This window comes from Vidua chalybeata, chromosome 20, assembly GCF_026979565.1.
Source record: "Vidua chalybeata isolate OUT-0048 chromosome 20, bVidCha1 merged haplotype, whole genome shotgun sequence".
Classification (NCBI taxonomy): domain Eukaryota; kingdom Metazoa; phylum Chordata; class Aves; order Passeriformes; family Viduidae; genus Vidua; species Vidua chalybeata.
Genome location: NC_071549.1, coordinates 3,585,579 through 3,598,235, shown reverse-complemented (window position 1 = coordinate 3,598,235; position 12,657 = coordinate 3,585,579). Strand labels below are relative to the sequence as shown.

At 46.3% G+C, this 12,657-nt stretch overlaps 1 protein-coding gene across 3 annotated transcripts in view; it reads left to right on the top strand.

Annotated features, from left to right (window-relative positions):
• CLIP2 (CAP-Gly domain containing linker protein 2) overlaps positions 1 to 12,657 on the top strand; it is a 98,067-nt gene that overhangs the window by 14,648 nt on the left and 70,762 nt on the right. The window contains exon 1 of one of the 3 annotated variants that reach the window (XM_053961123.1): positions 4,565 to 4,638. The exons of the other annotated variants lie outside the window; for them this stretch is intronic. The gene's annotated coding sequence lies outside the window, so the exon portion shown is untranslated. Of the gene's footprint in view, positions 1 to 4,564; positions 4,639 to 12,657 lie in introns of those variants that run through there. 3 annotated transcript variants of the gene reach the window in all.

Here is a 12,657-nt window from a genome sequence, read left to right as displayed (position 1 = left end):
TAATGAATAAATTATACTGATGGTTGGAGTTTAAGTAACAGCTAATGCACTAATTTCAGTATAGGAAACACACTGAAAAAGCAGTAAGAGCTCCTCTTGATCTTCATAATTAATGAGAACTGCCATGATCCTTCAACATATTTCTACCCACACTTCCTTTTATGTTAAGAAATATACAGGAACTCACAGAAGTCAGCTGGTAGAAAGCCTTCACAAAGCACTTTCCAGCACACTGTACAAGCCAAGGGTGTTCTCCTAAAGGGTCCTGGAGCCAGACCATGCCCATGTTGAATCCTGGCCAACAGCCTCATTTCTTCCAGTGAAACAGAACAAAGTGAGGCCTTCAGACAAGAGTGTACCCAACACACACCTCTGAGCTATGTGTACCCAAATAAGCACCATCAGCTGTGCTGAGTGTCTCTGGAAGGGGGATGAGTGGGATTGTCATCACTTAACTTTAAACATCTCATTTGGCTAGTTCTCAAATATCTCTTTAATTCATGGATGGAAGGGAGCATTGTTAGCAAGCAATTAATCCATTTTAGGTCTGCAGTATGATGGTGGGAATTCTACCCCAGTGCCTGTTCCTCTGCACTCATTACATAGAAAGCTTTGACAGTTGACTTGGATATAAATGTCTGAAGATGAGGAGTTTCTCTCACCTATCTACATACAACAGAATCTGCTGGATATTAGAGGCTTTGTGGTGGCTCTGGGTCAGATAACAAATGCCTGAAAACACGTCACACTTGGCTGAATCATTGCAACCATGCAAGATCTTAATTTTAATTTAAAGACTGTTTATAAGAAGTTTCTGAACTTTAGTCTTGGCCTAGAATGACTAAGGCCTAAAGCAGCCACTGATCCTCAAGATAAGAAGGTCTTTCAGCAGCTCTGTAATCAAAGGAAAAAAACAGCTTTTCTTCAGATCACTACTTTAATCTTGTTCCTCCCACCAATGCTGGAATTTTGTGTTCTGCCCCCAGATGCAGAAGGCTCTTTATAGTGTCAGCCTGAATGAACAGTAGGAGCTTACGCTGTCATTGTGGCTGCACCTTTGAGGTGCAGGAAATCACATAACTGAAAGTTGACAGTAATGAAGTTGTGCAATATTTTCAAATATCGTTTCTGCCACCACTCAGTTCCCACAGTACATAGGCAGGGATTTCTAGGCCTGTGGTAGGGAAAAGAATGAAGGGGTTCAACTCAAGCCCTTGTTGGCATTTGGGGTCTTGATATCAGCCCTTCATGTGGCCTTTATGTGAACTGTCATCTTTAAAAGGTTGCTGCCTTTGGAGAACAAGTGAAGGATTGGGGCATTAGGGTGGGTAACTTACTGGTATGTGACAAGTTGAGTGTCTCACCAGCTCTTTGTGGAGAGGTGCTTTATCTCTGATGCTGGTGAATAAAATGGAATGGTACTTGAAGATTTTGGCTGTCTTTATTTAAACAATATAGATAACAGCAAAACACAAAATATTAGCTCTTTTTGTTTCCCTAGATGCAGGCATGAATATTCCCTTGGTTTTTACATTATATTGTCTGTGTAATGCTTCTATTTGTCAGAGTAATTTAAAAGAAAACAGCAGTGAAGCTTTTTAGAGATCCCAACAGCTAATGCAAATACGTGTCAAATCACAGTAATGGATCAGTCAAATGAAGACAGTTTTGCCTATCTGTGAGAAGCCACTTTTCAAAACAAGATATATATCATATCACAGAAAACAAGAGGGTAGTAGAGAGTACTATCAGGCAAATGTGATAGCCCAGAGATGTCAGAGATCACATACCAGCTCTCTACACATAATGGTTTAATTAAAGTCATTATTCTGCTCACCTGTGTAAAATTAACAAGTCCTCACATCTTCATAGGCTGAAACTTACGTGTCTCCTGTGCTCTCCCGTGTCTAGGACATCAGTGAGGGGTTCTTTGCCTGCACATAAGCCCCTGTGAATAAAAAAATGGTTACTGGGAAATAGTAGTGTCTGTGGGATGATAGCATTTCAACATTTATAGTCATCCTGAAGCTTTGTGACAAGCAGGTACAACAAAAGCTGAGGGACAGCTTTGTGGGAGAGCACTTGAGAGAAGACACAAATTCAAATCTACAGGCACTTCAGCCACATCACTGCCAGAGCTCTGTCCCTGGATAATCTTTCTTACTCTCCCTGGAAATTCCCCAGAGAAAGTTTAGTCAGAGAGGCAGATTTGTCAAAATGATTCAAGGAAATGACTGCAAGAGCTGTGAACTTTTTTCTAGCTTCATCGCATTGAAGCCAGTGGGCTTGATTCTCCTCCCAGAGCTGCTGTGTGTACCACATTTGCAGGTAAAATATAACCCCAGACCTGCTGACCTTCTTTGTCATGTAGACCAGAGCTGTAATTTAAACATTTATGTGGAAGTTATTTGTACTAAGAACAAATTAGTGTATATAAAATTGAGCATAAAATTGTACAATTGATCAAAAATGAGCTTTAACTTCTAAACAATTCTTGATTTGAAATCCTACCCTGAAGTACCTGAAAATATTAAAGAGGATTTTTTTTTTCCCCAGAACTCCTTTAAATTTATACTCCTTCTTACCAAATGCATGTCTGCATGTAATGCTTCTTGTTAGTCTCACAAAGTGAGGTCACCATCATTGTTCTACCATCATTTGGATAAGGAAAGAGACTTGGACCTATGGATAGGGACTGACTGAGCTGGCAAATCAGAGGTGGAGCTGGATGGAGAAGTGAGAAGTCCTGTTGGAGCCCAAGCCTGATTCAATAGGCACCTTCTCATCTCACTCTTCTCCTGGCACCATACTGTCTCCCTAGGCAACTATAGATTGGAGAGGAGACAAAAATTCTTGTATACAGACTGCAAAGCAATGACTTGAGCTTGGATGTAGGAAAATGTCAGGAAAATGCAGCTAACTAGCAGTTGAAGCAGAGGCGTTGAAGTCAGGTGCTTCAGGTTCTATTTTTGGCTTGGACCAGCCATTTCACTTCTTACTTTGGCTTCCTCTCTGCAAGATGAAAAATGACGATGCCTGTGGCTGCCTCCTGGGACTGGATCATCTTGCTAAAGCCAGGACTGTCAAATCTTATATTCTGGGTGATGCTCAGTTGACCTCAGCTCCATTCTTCTCTCCGTTGATGCCTGCATCTTCTTCATTTCTATCTCTGCTTTTTTGGGCTCCCGGAGGCAAAACGGAGCAGTGTCACAGCAACAAATCTGGGGATTGCTGCTGGGTGGGAGCTTCCTCTGTTTCCGCATACCCTGGGGCTTTCCACCATAGCATCTGATGTGCAAAATATACTGGGCTGCCCCTTGGGTGATGTGGGTGTCTGTAGAGGTAATAAAGTACATTGAGTAGAGTTATGGCCCTTGTGCAAAGCACTTCCACTCCTGTCTAAATTAGGGATGCAGTTTGAGGGCACAGGCACTAGACAGGTGCTGGAACATGTACAGAGAAAGGCAGGAGAGCTGCAAAGGGTCTGGCACAGAAGTCTGATGAGGAGTGGCTGAGGGAGCTGGGGATGCTCCTTTTCCTGGAGAAAAGGAGGCTCAGGAGGGACCTTCTCACTGCTCACAACTGTCTGACAGGAGGGTGTAGCCAGGTGGGGTCAGGCTCTGCTCCCAGGGAACAAAGGACAGGACAAGAGAAAACAGCCTCTAGTACCACCAGGAGAGGTTTGGATTGGATATTGTAGAAAATTTCCTCATCAAAAGGGCTATGAAGTCCTGGCACAGGCTGCCTAGAGCAGTGGTGGAGTCACAGTCCCTGGAGGGATTTAACAGATGTGTAGAATTAGCACCTGGGAACATGGAGTAGTGGTGGACTTGTCAGTGCTGGGGGAGTGGTTGGACCCGATGAGCTTAAAGGGGTTTTCCAACCGAAATGATTGTATGGCCCTGCTCCGTTGTATCTCCGTGCAATGTCAGCCCAAGCAGGGCTCTGGGAGGGAACAGCAGGAAGTGGTGAAGGCCAGGTGATGATCACTACCTCAGCCTTGCTTTGAATGAACGAGTTTCTAAGGCTGCAGGTGTGTTCTCTTTGCTGCGTTCCCCGTTAAATTCTGGCCAATTAGGGGTCTTGCCTTTTTTTTTTTTTTTTTTTTTACTGGAAGCACCTCCTGCCCTTCCCTTCTTGTATCAATCAAAATCACTACCACCTAAATTCAGGTGTGCCTGGAGAGTTCCTCCTTACCCGTGCCGCGGGGAGGGAGGCGGCCGCTCCAGCGAGCAAAAGGCGATCTTAAGATTATTTCCAATTTTAGGGCAGGAGCGCTCGGGGCAGCGGGCAGCCAGGAGGAGCCTCCGCGCTGCCTTTCCACCCTTCCACCCGATTCCGGGAGGCGCCAGGGCCCGGCAACCAGGAGGATTTCGGCGCGGGGAGGCCCCGGACCGGCCCCTTTGTTCGTGTGGGCCCGGTCGTGAGCCGGGAGCGACAGAGAGCGGCGGTGCCGGCCCCGCATCCTCCTCCGCCCCCGCTGCTCCGAGCCGCCGCCCAGATCCCTCCTCCCGGCTCCCCGCTCCCTCCTCCCGGCTCTCGCTCGGCCGCGCAGGGAGTGGCAGGGCGGCTGCCGGCCGGGCTCGCCTCCTGCGGTGGCACCGAGCCCCCTGACCCGCTCCGCCGGGCAGCCCCAGGGTAAGGGGGACAGCGGGAGGGACGCCAGCGCCCGGCCAGCCCACGGCACAACAAAGGAGGGATGAATGGAGAAGGTGCGGGAGGAGCCCGGGCAGCGGGGATGCGCCGCTCGGTACCGATGGGCGGCTCGGCCGCCGCGCGCATTGTCCTTGGGCTGGGAAAGGCACCGAGCATCCTCGGCGGGCCGGCATCCCGCCTGGCTTCCTCGGCTGGGCAGCACCGGCACCGCCGGCGGCGGGAGGGCTTCGGGCGGGGTGCGGGCCTGCCGGGGGCGCGCACCCACCGAGAGCCCTGGGCAGGGTGCGGGGCGGGCGCTCGCCGCTCCTGGGTCACGGTAAACGCGCGCTTGGAGCGGCCAGGGAGGCAGCAGCCTGATGCCATGGAGACGGAGGTGGGAGTGGGTGTCAGCATCCGTCTCGATGCCGAGCGAGTTTTGGGTTTGAAATGGGAGGAAATTTGTCTTTTGTCTTTGGGAAGCTTGACTGTCTGCTGGGCTCAGTGTCCTCGCTCGGTTTTTCTTGTTTAGCGATCCAGATATTGACATGTACCACATCCTGCAGGATTTGATGTGGGTTTTTTGTCTGGTGCAAGATGTGCTTCTCAGGAAGGCCCAGGTTGAGCTGCTGGCATTGGCATAGTGCTCAGGTTATGAGCAGCCAGGCAGAGGGCTCTGCCCCTTGCATCTCCTGACACAAAACAGCAAAGGATGTTTGGGGCAGCATCCGGGGGTGGAGGCAGAGATATAAGTTGTTATCTTCACAGTGTCCAGACAGGCTGCAGCGGTGTTTTGGAAGCACTGGGAGACAAAGCACTGTGTCAGCACCGAGTGTTATTTGCTGCTCTGTTGAGCATCAGTCTCACAGGCCTACAAACCTTGTCTCAGAAACTCATCCTGCTGGAATGGATGTCAAGTTTTACCAGTCCATCCTTTACTGCTGGCTAGAAGTGCTTCCTTGAGGGTGACTTGCAACTCAAGAACTGGTCTGCATGTGGACGGAGCTATATTTGGGGTGCCTGGCTAGGCTTGTTGGCCTTAGCCTCTGCCCAGCTGCCTGATAACAGCATTTCTCTCCCCATCAGTGCTCCAAGAGAGCCCCGTTAATCAGCACAGGTCTATCACTGTTGGTGTGGCGATGCTTTTGAACACAGTGCAGCTCCTGATCTTACAGCTGGGTCTGAGATACAGCATTTTAAGAAATTACCTGCCTGCTGTTAGAGCCTGCCAGGGATTAGGAAGGAGGGAGTCTGCGTCAAACAGCTGTGTTGTCATGAAAGTTGTCACTGCCTACCAGAAATCCCTGGGAGTACAGGACTTCAAAGGCTCAGCTCTGAGACATGGCACAAGTGACAACATCAGCACCAGCCACTGCAGCACAGCAGGGAGAGGCTGTGCTGGAGCCTGTCTGTCATCCCAGGAGCAGAGATGTGGGGCTGCCTTCAGTTAAGGGAAACCTCCTGTGTTTCTTCAGGAGATGCTCTTAGAATCAGTATGGATGGGATCATCTACTGAGGCCAAGGGTTGGTATGGGCTCTCTAGCCTTGGAGGCTGCCACAATCTACTCTAGCAAGGAGTAGTTCCTGGTGTGTTTCCTCTTTATCCCCACTTGTGCTTTTTGGTTTGGCAGAAGAGGTGATGGAGAACCCATAGGAGGGGTTTTCTGGTACCAAGGGATGTGGCTGTGTAAGGACATCCAGGTTGATTCTTCCACTGTGTTATTGGGTGGTTAAAATGGATCATGGCATGTGTTCCACCTCCTGATTGAGGCTGTTGATTTTATTTATCAAAATGCTGCCTCTGTCCATGAAACTTGGGGAATTTTTTTTTTTTTTTTTCCCCGAGAGGGTGTTTTGTAATTCTGGTGAGGAAAGGAGACAGTATATAAAGTGAGTTCCATACCCCAGGTCCATGTTGTTGGTACCACTTTGCAGAGAGTACAATGCCTGGCAAGGTTTAGATACTTTTAAAGCTGTGGGAAAGCCCAGGTATGGGTAGCTAGACCTGAATGTGACTTGTTGCTACCCCTGTGTTAGACACTGGCGTGCACTTATCTATAGAGATATCTGTAGATATTTATGGAGAGATCTGTTTTTTAATGAATGCCTTTTATAAATGTGATTCTTTTCCTGTCCATCTCCCAAGGGCTCAAGAATGACCAAGGAAGTTGCTGACATGGGTTGAGAGCACTGTTTTTTCCTCTGTTGCTGACTTAAATGCCCCCAGTAATCAGTCTCTGGCTGTAATTTTTTTATCACTGTTCTTGTGGTATTTATGGTAGAATTTCAGGTCTTGTTAGCCAGGGAGAGCACCTTGGATCATAGTACTGGTGATGTCAGAGTCCAGCATGACTTGGGCTTTGTTTTACTGGTCAGTTTTTTAAAGCAACCACATTAAGTTGCTGAATAAAGATGAACTGTCCGTGAAACCCAGGTTAGAGTAAGGAATTAGGCTTGGTCTTTTTTGTGTCCTACTCCATTCCTGTCTTCTCCATGTGGATCCTTCCTATCTTATCCCATGTGGAAGCTCTTTCTCCGTGGCTGACACTGATGGAGACACACAGAATTCTCAGTGTATCATTGTACAAAGTCTCTTTCTGCAGCACCCCTGTGCTCTTGGAGCCTTTCCCTGTTCTGCTGAGAGCAGTCTGTGTGCTCTGTTGAGTGTGATGCTAAACAGGACAAAGCAAATGCACTTCCCATAGCTGGATTTAATTTCTTGCTTTTATATGATTGTGCCGTAGCTCTTGTTGTGGAAAAATTACTTCTGTGCATGTGACTGATACTTTCTCCTATTCCTGAAAAAAAATCCTGTTGAAACCCCTTTTAAATAAAACCTACAGCAAACTACAATGTTTCTGCATCAGACTTTTTGGAAATCATTCCCATACACTGGTACAGTTTTTATTATCCCATTCTAAATAAGTGAAACTATGTCTATAAAACAGCTGTGGCTGGTTCAGATGCAGCATGAGCAAAGAAAGATGTGTGAAGAGATAAAAAGCAAACTTTTTCATATTTTTGTTGCTTTTTTTTTTTACTTCAGAATGATGGAATTAAATATGATGCTGACTTGAACTGGCACTGAAGTAAAGTGATATTTTCATTTATTTATTTATATTGAGCTAATGTTTAATTACCTGCATAGTTGCAGAGGAATGTGGCACAGACTGGCAAAATTCCATGTTGCAGTTTCTGAGCCTGTCATGGAGTCTCCATCTCCTCGTCCCAGCATACTGAAGCACAAAGGGAATCTAAACTTTGGTTTATTTTGAGAGTTTATGCTCTGAATGCTGCTGTTGATTCCCTTGATAATTCCACTTGTGCCTGTGAAAGCCGAATAATTATTTTTGAAAGTATTTATACTGTGTGTCTATAAAATAAACATTTCAGAAGGACTTCCCAAGTGCCTTGATGGGTTAGATATTCAGGGAGATTGTGGTGCCATCTCTGCCACTGTTTTTTCAGAAGTCTTGAGAAAAATCATTTCTTACTGCTTCTCCCAGGTCCAAAAAGGATGTAATTCTGACCTCCTTTGAGGTTTGTGAATGAAATGCACTGGGGATGTTGGATATGTGGATCTTGGAACTTTTAAATCCCTTTCTGCTCCTTATAAATCCCTTTCCTGTGCTTTCACACATGCTTCCTTTGAAAAGGTAATGCAAATTAAATTGTATTCCCTGTGCCAGAGCTCTTGGTCAAAATAAATTCTATTTTATTTTACTGAATAACTTGTATAGTGTAGGTAAAGACCACGTGGATATTGGTTACACTGGAAAGATTTCACAGAAACTTCAAAAAGTCATTTGATCCATCTGTCTGTTCCAGATTGGATCTGTCTTCACCTGTCATTCAAGACAGAGGTTTGAAGATTTTTATTTTTCAAAGAATAATGTAGCAATGAAGGAATTTGCACAGCCTCTCTGGGCAGCCTGGCTCAGTGTGAACTGTTTTCTGTAGTGCATGTTTTCCCCTTTGTTTTGTTGTTGTCATTGTCACTTGCCTATCTGCTTGTTTCTGTGCAAAGGACAAAGCAACACAATTTCTTTTACAGTATGAACTTTTTGCAGCACATCCTCTGGTGGGGCAGTGAAGGCTTCCAGCCTGAGGCACCAGCATCTGACATAGTCACTGACAAAGGATTTCTCTGGCTGATCTGTTCTTTTTCTTCCTTTGGCATATTCCTCCCCTATTTATTTGTTACATCATGCATTGACAACTTCTGTGTCCTGTAATTAGTACTGGAAACTTTTCAGTACCCTGTCAGGCACAAAAAGCAGCTGCCTGTTGAAACAAACAACACTTTCCCATTCTTTGTGAACACTCACATTCGTGACCTGCAAGTTCCTCTCCTGGATGCAGGGACTGTCCTGCTTGCAGAACAAACCTCCCTAGAAAAAGAGGCCTCTCCAGTTGTGTTTAATGGGCTTTGTAGCCTCGTATTTGGCTGTTGTATGTTGTGTACTGTGCTACCTCTGTGGCTCCTATCAGCACAGAGTTGGCCCTGGTGAATAATGCCTCCTCCTTGGCTATATTTAACATTTAGCTATTTGTTTTATAACTGAAATCCTTACTATGCAAATTGGAGCAGGTCAGTCTGCAACCTTGGATAAGTGATAAGTGCCTTTTTTTTTTTTTTTTTTTTTTTTTTTTTTTTTTTGTCTCTGGACTTTTTTTCCCAGCTGGTAAGTTTGGCATGTTTAGCTGATGACCCATCCACCAGCCATCCCTAATGGAGATTTAATGGTGGACAATATGGCACAAAAATGCAGGCTTGTGTGGAGTATGCTGCTGAGACAGAGGATGCCTGTTGGAGGAAGGCTGTTTTGCCTTTCACTCTTTTATGTGTCTGTTTATTTGGGTTTTTACTGGGGCCTGTGTAGTAGCTTTTTGAACTTGCTGAGTCTCATCCATAGGAAAACTTTGTTTATATGTGTACCTATATTTATGTATATTTCTAGTAAATGATACTGGCAATATCAATGCCTCCTGCAAGCTTAATCTTTATGTCTCTGAAGCATCTGCAAGCACTATTCCATTTTTTTATCTCTGAATCTCCCCAGAGCACATTGGCTAGGTGCTGGGAAGGTGTAGGAGCACTTCCAGCACACTTATATGGAAATGTGAAAGTCAAATGCTCCTTTTTGGTGATCATATGATTCAGGTTTACAGAGTGCTGTGTTGCACTCTGCCTCAGGGTGCCAGCAGCTTTGATTGCCATTGTTAGAAGTGACAACTCTGTTTTTGCTCTTCCTTTTTGGCTGAAACATGACCAGTTTGAGTTAGAGATGTTGTGCCACTGCTCTGCATTGTGATGTAGGGAGGCTGCTTTTGTAAGGGCACTGTATTTGCCTGGCTACATGAGATTATATCTTGATTTCTGTACAAAATCATGACTGTGGCTTTGCCTGCACTAGTGGTATAGAAAGAGCCTGTTTCTGTGAGAAGTGAAGGAGCAGCCAGGACACGTGGTGACTCTAAAGCTCTAGCTGGAGCACGTAATGCTGTGGTACTCCAGGAGTATGGTGGGCTGATCCATCTGTCCTGCCTACCTGCTTGCAGGCTGAGTGCATTGCTCTTATCTCCAGAGATATGAACAATTAAATTTTATTTTTAGCAGTGATCTGTTTATCCAGACCCTTTTGGCTATTGGCATCTACACATGATGGACTGGTTGTGTGTGCTTCTCAGTGGCATGGCAGTGTCGGGATGGCAGTGTCGGGATGGCAGTGTCGGGATGCTGATTGAAACCAGGCTATGGAGCACCCCAGCTCCTGCTGGGTCCCTGCTGCTGTGGAAGGAGGCTGGGATTGACAGCCTGACCCAGATGTGGCAACCTCTCCTGTTCCTGCCAGCCCAGCAGGTCCTCCTGGAGTGGGCATGTTGAGTCTCCACACCTGCTGTGCAATCTGACTGCACAGGGTGGGGATTTATCTTTTCATCCCCTAGAAACTGCAATCCCCAACCTCCCCATGTATTCTGTACTAGGGAGTCATCCTCTGGTGCTGCTGTGGCTTGGTGCCCAGAGGCTTTGAGCTGGGATCTTGCCTCTCTCCACGTGGTGCAATCCACAGTAAACACTGGCTTTTGCAAGGCAGGGTGTGAGGTGTGCAGAAAAAGGATCTGTGTGGCAGGAGGAAATAGCGTATCAAATTGGACCTTACATGTCAGTATTATAACTTGCCAAAATTATGATTTTGGTCATTGATAGGGATGTAATTTGAATATGATAAGTGTGTAATTTGAATAAGATGTGTTTCTTCTTGTACTTTAAGGTCGATGAGCTATCCAGATTCCTGTTGTGTGAGATGAGTGAGGTTACAGGTGGTAAATTAAGAAACTCCATGATTAACACATACTGACTGAAAGCAGACTCTCCAGATTACTGTTCCCCTTGTCTGCACCACTGCTTGTGTGGGAGCTGTGTGGATATGCCAGTGTGAGTGAGGGCTGGCAGTGTTTGTAGAGAGGTTCAGGAGAAAGCAGCAATTAATGCACATAGCCCAGAGGTCATCTGCTTAAATGGAAGCCTGAGTTTGGGCTGGTGAATCAGCAGGGAGGAGGAGAAGGGTGCTTCTGGGAGCAACTGTGTCCAGCACTGCTCTGTTGCCATCAGAACAGCAACAGGAAGCAGGATGCTTGTGTGGGTAGAGGGGATGGGCTTTGCACTTGGTGTCCCAGAGGGAGAATGGGTTTGCTGCTGCTGACTGTCTTTGGTTTGGTGACCTCAGATCTTTCAAGAGGTACCAGTGGTGTAATCCCCTCAGCTGACAGACTGGTACTGTTCCCATCTGTCTGTCTGCAGCCAGGACATCAGTGACCCCCGTGGAAGAAGGAAGCAGGAGTCCTGGCTGTCAGTGCTTAGCTATGGGTGGTTAGAAGTTGGATCTTTAGAGGCCCTTCCAACCCAGCTGGTTCTACCATGGTCTGTATTTACTTTTTAGCTTCCCTCCTGTTCTATCTTAACACCCAGAGTGTAAAGGTGGGTTAATTATTCTTTAAACTTTTGTGAACAGTTGTTTTGTTTGAAGGAATGAGATTATGTTAGCTTATAGTATTTGGCATAAAGTTTGTCCCTGGCCTGGTGAGATTGCCTGGGATGCAGCATGCACTTTGGGTTGCCCGTGTCTAGAACAGACTGTGTTCAAGTGAGGAGGCTTGAGATGACCCAGGAACTGGTGAGTCTCATATCTCAGGACTTCTCAAGGGGAGCATTGCTTGCTCCAAATGGCACAGAGAAGGCAGGCAAAGGGCAAAGCTGTCTCCTGGGAGCTGGGCACAATGGGAGGGTGTCAGAGTTGTGCCAAGGGCACAGGAGGTACGTGGGCAGAAGGTTGGCTTGGATAAATCGGGACTGGCAACTGCTGGGGGCTTTCCTGGGCAGCAGAGGCTGAAACTGGAATGAACTATCTTGTACAGTGGTTTCAGAACTAATGGAAAGGGGCTGCAGCAGGGGCAGGGTTGTGGATTCCTATCTTGCACCCCTGCCTGAGGTTTTGGCAGCTTGTGGAGAGGCAGGGTCAGGTTTCCCTTGGTGTTTGCACTGGGGTTGTTCTGAGGAGATTCTGTAGATGTTACACCTGCAGTGACAGTGGCCCAGGGCAAGGCTTCTGTTTCATCCTGGGATGACCAGGTCTCCATCACAAAAAGGATTGCAGAAGGGACCCAAGTCCTGGTGTTGTTTCATAATCAAAGTTCAGGACAGAGGTTAGATTATAGAAGTGCACAAGTTAAAATATATGTATTAATCTGAACTCCAGTTAGTAACAGATAAAGTGCCAGAGTGAACTTTAGTGCTGTGTTAAATCAGCAGTCAAAAGCCAGGAAGTTCCGAAAGTTCAGATCCTTCTGCAGCTCTGCACAGCATGCATATCATGGCTGGGTTGTTGTATAGCTCATATTTAATTAAAGAAATTGTTTCTCCAGTAGAAAACTACCAAGCCATTATACTGGAATATATATGTCATGTGTCATTGTGTCTCCTGCACTTTGTTTGCTCTCCTCATGTTTCTCTTCCAGATGCTG